Below are 11,310 nucleotides of genomic sequence, written 5' to 3'. Positions count from 1 at the left end.
GTCCTAATACTGCTCCTACTGCATAATCAGATGCATCACACATGTAGCTCAAATGGTAAGTTCCAGTTTGGGGCCTGAATGATGGGTGATGATGTCAACAACTGTTTTAATTTTTCAAACGCCATAAGACATGAATCATTAAAGATAAAAGGTACATCCTTAGCAAGTAAATTGCATAAGGGTCTAGAAACTTTGCTAAAATCTTTAATGAAACGTCTATAGAAACCAGCATGCCCAAGGAAAGATCTTACTTCTCTGACTGTTTTGGGTGGAGGAAGATTAGAAATGAGATCCACCTTGGCTTTGTCAACCTCAATACCTTTGCTCGAAATGATGTGACCGAGAACAATACCTTGTTTTACCATAAAATGGCATTTCTCCCAATTTAAGACCAAGTTCTTCTCGATACATCTCTGCAGAACTAGTGTTAGATGATGTAAACATTGATCAAACGAGTCACCAAAGACAGAAAAGTCATCCATAAAGACTTCAAGGAATCGTTCAACCATATCAGAAAAAATGCTCAACATGCATCGTTGAAATGTAGCAGGTGCATTACATAATCCAAATGGCATTCTCCTATATGCAAATGTGCCAAAAGGGCAAGTGAAAGTAGTTTTCTCTTGATCTTTTGGTGCTATGGGAATCTGATTATATCCTGAGTAACCATCTAGAAAGCAATAAAATTCATGGCCTGCTAATCTATCAAGCATTTGATCAATAAATGGTAAAGGAAAATGGTCTTTACGTGTGACAGAATTCAACTTCCTATAATCAATACATACACGCCATCCTGTAGTTACTCTAGTGGGTATCAATTCATTATCAGCATTCGTAACTACTGTGATTCCTGACTTTTTGGGGACAACTTGCACAGGACTGACCCATGAACTATCAGAAATGGGGTAAATGATACCTGCATCTAATAGCTTAAGGACCTCAGTTCTAACAACTTCTTTCATGTTAGGATTTAACCGACGTTGCATCTCCCTAGTAGTTTTAGCATTTTCATCAAGGTGAATGTAATGCATGCAATCTACTGGGTTTATACCTTTAATATCTGCTATGGTCCATCCTAATGCTTCTTTGTGCTCTTTTAAAACATCCAACAACTTACCTTTTTGTTCGTCATTTAGGGATGATGAGATGATTACCGGCAGAGTACTTTCTTCTCCCAAAAACGCATATTCCAAAGTGTTGGGCAATGGTTTGAGCTCGAGTTTCGGTGGTGATTCTGATGATGGAATGAGTTGCTTCTCTGATGGTGCTAGTTGCTCAACTCTTGACTTCCATTTATTAGTGTCCATAGATGGTGCTGAGTCAAGCAGGGCGTTGACCTCATCAACTGATCTGTCAATATCAAAATCAAAACCAAAGTGAGTTAAGCATGTCTGTAAAGGATCATCACTAAGGTTTGAAAGAAAAGTATTATCAACTATTGTTTCTATTAAATCCACATCAACAATTCCATCATCTGCACTGTGAGGTTGTTTGGCAATGTTGAAGATGTTCAGTTCCATAGTCATGTTGCCGAAGGACAACTGCATATTTCCGGTCCTGCATTGAATGTGAGCATCCGCAGTTGCCAAGAAAGGTCGGCCTAGAATAATGGGGATGTGCTTCCTTGAATCCTGTATTGGTTGAGTGTCAATTACAATGAAGTCAACAGGAAAATAAAATTTGTCTACCTGGATAAGCACGTCCTCCACAATACCACGAGATATTTTTGTGGACCGATCTGCAAGTTGTAACACCACTGGAGTTGGGTGTAATTCTCCAAGTCCAAGTTTCACGAACACAGAGTAAGGCAATAAATTTACACTAGCTCCTAAATCCAACAAAGCATTCTCAATTGTGTGGTTCCCTATACTACATGAGATAGTGGGGGAGCCTGGGTCTTTGCATTTTAAAGGAATTTTATGTTGGAGTATAGAACTAACGTTTTCTGTTAAAAATGCCTTCTTTTGAACATGCATATTTCTCTTTTTAGTACAAAGGTCTTTAAGAAACTTGGCATAAGATGGAACTTGTTTAATAGCATCAAGCAAAGGGATGTTAACACTTACCTGTTTGAAGATTTCAAGAATCTCACCTGTGGATTTTCCCTTCTTGCCTTTCGCTAACCTCTGAGGAAATGGAGCTTTCGGAATGTATTCTTGTGGGTTGGTTTCTTCTTTTTCCTCCGGTGATGAGTCCTCAACATTCACAGGTACAATTTGATTTTCTTTTGTCACTGGCATCTCCACCTTGTTGTCGACTTCTTTTCCTTTTCGCAAGGTCATTACTGCTTTGACCTCTCCATGCTGTTGTGGTGAACTGGTACTTGCTTCATGTACTCCTTTAGGATTAGGCACTGGTTGACTTGGAAACTTACCTTTCTCAACGGTCATTGCCAAGGTTTGAACTGAAGAAGCAAGTTGTCCCACCATCTTCTCGAGGCTTGAAACCGATTGAGCTTGTGAGTTGAAGCCTGCTCTCAACTCATTTCGTAGTCCATCAATGGTGCGGTTCTGTTGCTCAATCGTAGAGTGAGTAAGATTCTTAAGATTCTGGAATGAATCCTCCCATGGTCTGGGCTGAGAGTAATTCTTGTTCTGATTGTATGGTCTAAATGGTGGCTGAGAGGCTTGAGGAACTTGAGGAATTTGTTGCATTGGTGGAGCTGGAGCTGCTGGTCCATTCTGTTGGAATCCTTGAGACCATGAAAAATTAGGGTGATCTCTCCATCCAGGATTATATGTGTTGGAGTATGGGTTGTAATTTGATGGTTTTCTCATTATACCTATGGCATTGGCTTGATCTGAGTATGAGTCAAGGTCATGTGGTTCAGTTGATTTAGCAGTCGATAACGATGCTATTTGTCGAGCAAGACCTTCAACCATCTCCTTGACTTCTTTTATTCCTGAAGTTGATTCGCCAATTTGAACCTCATTCACTCCTTTAATTCTTCTAGTAGTCCTGAGTGATCGACTCCGTTGTTGGGAATTATCTGCTTGTCGCTGGAAGAATTCCCAAATCTCTGATGCACTTTTTAACATTAGCTCTCCTCCACTTGTTGCCATTAGCCATTCTTGCACATTCGGCAATAATCCCTCCAAAAAGTATTGGCATTGGTGCCATTTCTCGTACCCATGATGTGGACACTTCAAGAGTAGCCCATTGAATCGCTCCCATGTTTCGAAAAATTGCTCGTCATCTTTCTGGGTAAACTCCGAGATTTCCCTGCGAATAGCATTGGTTTTATGCACTGGGAAATATTTATTTAAAAATTTTGTAACCATTTGTTCCCATGATGCAATGCTATTAGCAGGCAATGTATTAAGCCATGAACGAGCTCTATCTTTTAAAGAAAATGGGAATAGTCTAAGTTTAACATCATCATCTGAAAAATTCTCATATTTGAATGTTTGACAAATGGCATGAAAATCATTCAAATGATTATATGGATCCTCATTTTCTAGGCCATAAAATGTAGGGAGACAATTTAACACACTAGGTTTTAATTCAAAACTCCTAGCAGCTACATTTGGGTATCTTATGCATGACGTGCTCAAATTAGCTAAGGGACTAAAATAGTCCTTAAATGGCCTCTCCTGTGGTGCTTGTAAATCCATTTTATTTTTAACGTGTTTGTGTGTGCGAAGTGTTTTTTCTAATTCAAGGTCTATAGGTTCAAGATTAGGTAATAATGACCTACGACCATGCATGCAAAATAAATAAAATAAAAATAAAGATGCAAACAAAACAAAAAATAAAGATGGGAACAAAACAAATAAAAATAAAGAAGAGGGAGAAATTACGATACTAACCTTATTGCGCTATTAAAACCTTTCTATAAAAATACACAAAAACAAATACGTGAAATAAATTAACTAAAAATAAATTAATAAGATAAACAAAAAAAAAATTACAAAGAAAAATAAATTGAAAAATAAATTACAGAATTTTAAAGAAGAGAAAAAGAAAAGAAATACTAACCTTTAAATGTAGATTCACTTTTTTTTTCTTTTTCTTTTTTTTTTAATAATAAAAAAAATACAAGAAAACAAATAAAAGAAATTATTCACAAAAATTAATTCTATGAATTAAAATTACTTACCTCCCCGGCAACGGCGCCAAAAACTTGTTGTGCAAATTTTAATGTACTCGCAAGCGCACGAATCTATTGTAGTGTAGATCAATGGTGACGAGTGTCGATCCCACGAGGAGGTGGATTTTAATTATATATAGAATTAATTTTGTAAATGGGTGGTTGGAATTATGGTGGAAATGATTTGAAATATGCTACAACTTAAATTAAAATGGCGAGAATAAATTCTAAAATTGGTATTGAAATGGCGAGAAGAAATTGAAGAGAATTCTATTGAAATGACGCACTTGGGTATCCGGATCCGTATCAACATGCATCATGGGCTAAATAATCCGTATTAATGCCAATTAAATCATGAGGGGGGAATCCACACCTCATGAACCACGCTCTAATCAATATGGTGCTAAGGGCTTATCGTGCCAAATAATAATAACCTTATACTAGAGAGCCGGTGTAACCAAGGCGGTATCTAGACAAGACTATTATTATTTGTCGACGAGAAGTCAAAACATCCACAAAAATTAGAGGGGAAGAGAAAATAAATTTACCAAATTAAGCCCATGACACATGTTGAGACTTCACCTTCAACCCAAGCTTGAAAGAAAATTAGCCACTCATAGTTGAACTAGGGGCAAAATGGGAATTTATTAAAATACGAAGAAAATACAAGATGGAGAGGGAATTACAGAAAATGGATCCCAAAAATGGATTCAGAGATCTCAAATTAGGGGGGGGAGGCCCCCTTTTTATAGATACATGGAGTAAATCATGGCCATCGGATTAAAAACAGTTTGGACGCTCAGGATTGCGCCACGTCATCAGTCAACAGTCCACGGTTTGACCACGCGGATGAACAGTAACACGGTTTGACCCGACTTTGAACAGTAACGCGGTTTGACCCGGATGAACAGTAACGCGGTTTGGATGAAAATAATCCTGTGTGATGCATGCACCGTACGCGAGATTTTTCGTCCACTGATATGCTGCCACGTCACCATCAACAGTACATAAGAATTTTAGTCCAACAGGATCGTGACACCTCATCAGTCAATGCCACATCATCGGTCAATGCCACGTCATCATCCGTCTATATGAACAGTGTCGTGAACAGTAACGTATACAGTACCGTACACGTGAATAGTACCGTACATGTGAATAGTGCCATTTTTCCTTTTATGCTCCTCCTAAGGTTTTCGACCGTCCTGAGTTCAAAAGTGATGTCCGTTTTGCCGTCTGATCTCTCCTTTATTGTGAAATGACTATAATGCCCCTAAAATACATAAAATACTTAATTAAAATAAAACACATGTAATTAAATCACAAGAAGGTTAAATATATAAAAGTAAGGGTTGTTAGTAAGACTTAAAATGTAAAATGACGGTTTTCTCCTTTATAAATATGCATTTTCTAACACTCAACATTTATTTGAATTATAGTTATCTAGGATTACTTTCCCCTCCTTTTTTCTGTTTTCTTTTCATTGTTGAAATCCTACGGTTCATAAATTCTCCAACAGAAGGGAACTGAGATGCGAAACAAGAGAGTTCCAAAATTGAAAAAAAAAAATTAAATTAAATTAACCAGCCATTTTTTTTAATTAGTGGAATTTTTCATTATCAAATTAAGAGTGCGTTCGGGATTGAGGTTGGACAGCTGTAACTTAAAAGTTACAGCAATAAAGTGTTTGATAAACACTAACTGTTGTAACTTAAAAACTATATTGATATGATTTTTTACTTGTATAATGGAGAATCTATTATATCTTTAATAATTTTGTTAAAATTATTGTTTAAATTTTATATTTACTACATATTATTTACTTTTGTTTTATAGTTACAGTTTTTTTTTTCCACAGCAACTATAACTTTTAAAATACAACACCTCAATTCCAATCGCACCCTAAGTTTCTGGTTTTGAAGAAGCAGTGAGAGATGAAAGAGGCTATATAACGTGTAAAGAAAGTGGACAAAAAAGAAGTCGAACGTTAAAATTAAACTCCCATTAGTTTTAGGATTATAGTTATTAGTTACTAAACGATGTGTTTTGGGTTTAAAATGGAAAATTTTATATGTAAGTGACAAATATTATAATCTCCTACAAAATTAATCTTAGAAAAAATAAGATTAAAAAGAAATGATCCAAATCCTTTTAACTTTTATTATATTTTTCCATAATTTTTAATAAAATACATTTAAAATATATTAATATGTTTGTAAACAAAAAAAAATTGTAATATTTATAAAAATACTGTAAAGACATGAATAAAATTTGTCATTGGTTCTATTATATAGACAAACAACACTTTTTTTTGTTTGTGGACGAATCACATATTAATTACGTTGTAATATTGATGCTATTAACTTAGTTTGACGAAATATTTAAATCGACAATCATTTATATTTAATATTCGTGTATTGTGGACAAATCACATATGGATTATGCTATAATATCAATGATATCAACAGAGTTTGACGGCAATGTTTTAATTGACATTAGTTTATTTTGATATTTTTGCGTTAGAAATATTATTTTATGGTTTTACTATAATATGATTATATTAAGTTTGAAAGATAAAGTTGTCAATTATTGAAGGATTGGGTATCCTTCAATATCTTCATTCCCTCCCCTCATATATTTATATTATTATAACGGGGACATGAGGAGTTACACACACACACACTTAAACATAACATTATGGATGGGTAATAGGATGTCGATCCTCTCGCCTCCCCATTCTCATCTCTATCATCAACTGACAAAATAAAAATACATTAAAAGAAAATGTTAAAGAAAATTAAAATTCAATGATTGTTAATTTAGAAATTGAGATCATCATTAACAATTTTTATATGGGACTTTTTCAAAGTAGTTCATTTATCATGCATATCTATTGTACATGTATTATTCCGTGCATCGTATTATATAGACATTAAATCATGAATCCGATTTACTTTTAAGATGCTTAGGTAGTGAAATTATGTAGTATACATTTGAGACTCAAAAATTTCGTGATAAACATAGTGAAGATTCGAGTCTTCAAATTAAGCATATAACATGAAGAATTCTTATTGAATGAGCAATTCAATAACTGATCTTAAATTAAATTGACACTAGTACATCGAATTGTTCTTACTGTCTATTTGAGTGATAAGAAGAGTGCAACTTAGTCTAGAAATCATTGCAAAAATTGTAGCAAAAATGAGAAGATTATGTGATGTGATGTATATAAAATTTTCTCAAAATTTTAAGGTGATTTTTTACACACTTTACACCAATGCCATCTTTTACATTGCTTTGGATGAAAAGTTTTGGATAAATTTTTTGATGAATAGTGTTACTTATCAATAATATATGCTCACACACATTTGTACAGTTTTTTCCTCGAAAAAAATGAAAACTAATAACATTACCAACCTGAACTAGAGAGCAAGGCCTCCGTTCTTGAAAAAAAACAATAACATAATTTGAAGGGAGAGAGCAGATATAATAACTCTCATTGTTGTTAGAAATAACAAAAACCCTCATTAAATAAATCTTTATTCATAATCTTTTTTAAACTTGTTTTCAAGAAAGATGAAGGGAAAATCATCAAGAATTGTTCAAGGACAATAGAAGAAGAAGAAGAAGAAAGATTGAATAATGTAATGGCACAAGCTAATAATGAATGAAAGGACGACATGATTAAAGCTACAGTAAACCTTAGGTTGGAATGTCCATGCCAAGTATCTTGCATAATAATGTTTACATCAAGAAGATGGTTTTTAGATTAAGAAATCTTGTAATAAAATGTCATTGTTTCTGTTGATCGAAGATATAAGAAGAAGTAATATCTTGATGATTTCATTGTCGGTCCATATCATATTTTAAGTGAGAGCTCTTCTTCTTCATCAAACTCTAACTCTTCGTTGTTGGTTGATTTTGCTTAGTAGAAAAAACAATTGGGGCATGAATATGATAATCCAACATGTTTTCTTAAACAATGTGTTGAAAGTGCAAAGGATAGAATCATGTATATTGATGGTGAATTTAACATCAAGTTTTTTAACCCTTTTGCCAAAACTATTATTAACTTGCCTAGTCTCATAGATTCATTTATTGATTTCAAAAAAAGATTTGATCTTGGATTCTATGATCATACGAGAATAGTAAAAAAAGTAACAATTATGCAATACCCAGTGTTCCTTCATTTGTTTATTGCATTGCTTTGCTTAATGATAAGAAACGTGTTGTTGTTCTAAGAATATGTGACCGTTTAAGAATATGTGATCATCATTGGAGGATTTCAACATTGAGGCATGGAATCTTGGTGATTTAAGTTTGCAGAGAATAATCTTCAAGTGTGAATTGGTATGTGAAGGTTGATCCTAAAAGTAGGAGGATTTTTTACTTACATAAGATGGATATAAAATTCTTACTAATTCCGAGATCCATTGGTGTAGAACTATAGCATGCATATAGTCATTCTTTTAGTTTTTATGCACCGCCAAGAGCCTTATAGTTGAGAGTCTTTCAGTCTCATAATGGTTGCTGGAATTAGGTTGCAGGACTGGAAGATGATACTTGTTTTGTTGGAATTAATGAAACTATTGTCTTGCCAAAGTGATGGAATAAAGTATACTTCATTGAGAATTAGTATGTTGGCAACATTTATCACAAGCTTGACATCTTAGGCATTCATCAAACTCCAAAAGTATCTGCACGATTTGCTCTTTCTCAGTTTTCCTCTAAAGTAAATGAAGACAATTATGGGTTCTTCCCCATTTATCGGATGAGGTTTGTAGCTCAATTAGCAATTTTAATTTGGAGAATTTTGGACTCTATATACGTTGATGATTTTTGTTTAATAAGTTGTTGATCCATGGTATAGGAAATTGTTTTTCTAGTTTATTTTGGGTCTTAATTGTTAATATGATGAGCTAATAAGATTGATGATTGATTTATATGTTTTTAGACCTTATTTGATATACATATATTTCTTTATGATGTCAATATCAGTTAAGACTAATCAAAATGTGTGTGCGTGTAATATTCAATCGTGAACCATTTACACTTTTGGGGTGGCCCTATCGATCCCCCTAAGCCAAGATAAATTTTGAGAAAAATTAAAATTTTGTATTGAATTTTGAAAAAAAGGATATCTATGCCCCAAGATTTGGGAAAACAATCATGTACACCCTTAAGTTTTTTCAGAAAATGGATACCAATATAAGACTTCTTTTTTATCATAATATCTTTTGAATGTAACAACAAAAAAATTGACTTTAAAAATTTTTAATAAATAAAATAAAATATAAATAATACTCTCTCTAGTAGACTGATATATTAAAATATTTTTAATATTCAAATAAATTTAAATATTTAAAATTATTATATTTATTTTAATAATATACTTGCATTTATTGTAGAGATTTTAAATAAGTATTCGGGTTAAATGCATTTTACAATATAAAAAAAAGAATCTCAAATACTAATATTGTTAAAGTTAAATAATTCAAATTTTATTACATTTTATTTTAATATTATTTTTTTATTTATAATAAAATTTAATTTAATATACTAGAATATGTCTAATAGATTGCAAAATATTAAAATATCTTTTAATATGGAAATTATTTTCAAATGTATATATTATTAAATTTATTTTAATATTATATTTTTATTTATTTTAAAATATTAGAGTCAATTTTTTGGTTAATAGAGTCAAATGACATTATGGTCAAAAAAGAGTCTTAGTATCCATTTTAGAGAACTTGGGGTCTTCATGACCATTTCTCCAAACCTTGGGCATGTTAGTGTCGTTTTTTGAAAATTTGGGGTTTCGCCATTGTTTCTTCAAACCTTGGAAATGTAGATGTCTTTTTCCCTTGAAATTTTATTCAATTTATGTGAATTTTATGATTGACCCTCTCATTTTTTACAGAAGTTTGTTATTGCCTACAAGTTTAACAGTTTGTCTATTGTAACAGAATAAGAATGAGATTGCCTATAAGTTTAACAGTTTGTCTATTGTAACGGAATAGGAATGAGATAATTTTTTTGTACCAATTGAATATATGAGAACAGACTGAGATTGGCATATCTCATTTCATTGCCATCCTATTAATTAAGTTAATAGTTTTTCCATTATGGCCTCCAACGAACTAAAATTCTAGTTATACCATTTATGTTTTATATTTGTTTAGAGAAAATATTGGATGCTCACAGAGTATTAAATCAGCCGAATGACAACTCACCATGTATATTGTATTAATATTGGTTGCACGATGTGGGTAACACTAGAAAGTATATATTTAATAAATGTTAAAATTATAATTTTTTCACTTACAGTATCAACTTATGCTCTCATATCTCATAAATTATCTTAATGCCCCCTTAATATAATTTTATGCTCAATTAAATTGTAGTATGTTAATTTTATCTTAATTATAGATATATTTTAAGAATAAAGAATGAAGAAGACAAAAAAAAAATGGATTGCATTAAAAAAAAAAAAAAGCCAATCGACAAGGGATAGTGAAGTGGTGGCAGCCACTTTTGACAATCCCTTATTTCTTTCTTTATGTCATTATTATAAAAAATAAAAAAATAATAAATAAGAAAAAAAGAAAAAAATAAGATTGCTAGTTGTCTATAAAAGAGGAAGGGATTATAGATGGCAAAATTAGAGAATGAAGCGGAGAGTCCTAAAAGGGAGGAACAGAAGACAGAAGTTTAGAAAAATTTTCTTTTCTTTTTTTGTATTTAATTTTTTTTAGAAGTTTATAATTTATAATTATTTTAATTTTAGCTATTTTAATTTTAATTATGTGTAATTTAACTTTAACAATTATTTTTATTTCAATTATGCTTAATTAAATAATAATAGTTAGAGTAAAATGAGACTCTTAGTAGGAAAATATGATTTAATTAAATCTTATTTTTAATTATATAAATTAAGTTATTTTTTATTTGATTATTTTATTCAAATTTTATATTTTAAAATTTTGATTTATTGTAAATAAAAAAGGGAATTTGAGGCTATAAACAAAATAAAAAGAAGCAAAATATCTCCACTGCCTAGATTCTACCAAGTATGAGTTTACAGCCACATGACATGGCTTGGTATCTACATCCCATGACTTTGGAAATGATGGCTTCAAATTCAAACCCATTATTTTTACAGGAGGAGCATTATAATCATTCTGTAATTTCGTGAAATCCCATGCTTCGAATCGACCGTC

General features: G+C 32.1%; 1 non-coding gene across 1 annotated transcript; it reads left to right on the top strand.

Annotated features, from left to right (window-relative positions):
• Positions 1–3,126: 3,126 nt before the first annotated feature.
• LOC112098577 lies at positions 3,127–3,230 on the top strand. Its single transcript, XR_002905688.1, has one exon. It is a non-coding gene; the product is annotated as a small nucleolar RNA R71 (small nucleolar RNA).
• Positions 3,231–11,310: the final 8,080 nt, after the last annotated feature.

Source organism: Citrus clementina, unplaced genomic scaffold, assembly GCF_000493195.1.
Source record: "Citrus clementina cultivar Clemenules unplaced genomic scaffold, Citrus_clementina_v1.0 scaffold_5, whole genome shotgun sequence".
In the NCBI taxonomy this organism is placed as follows: Eukaryota; Viridiplantae; Streptophyta; class Magnoliopsida; order Sapindales; family Rutaceae; genus Citrus; species Citrus x clementina.
The sequence above is the reverse complement of the archived record's forward strand: the minus strand, read 5'-3'. Positions and strand labels throughout refer to the sequence as shown.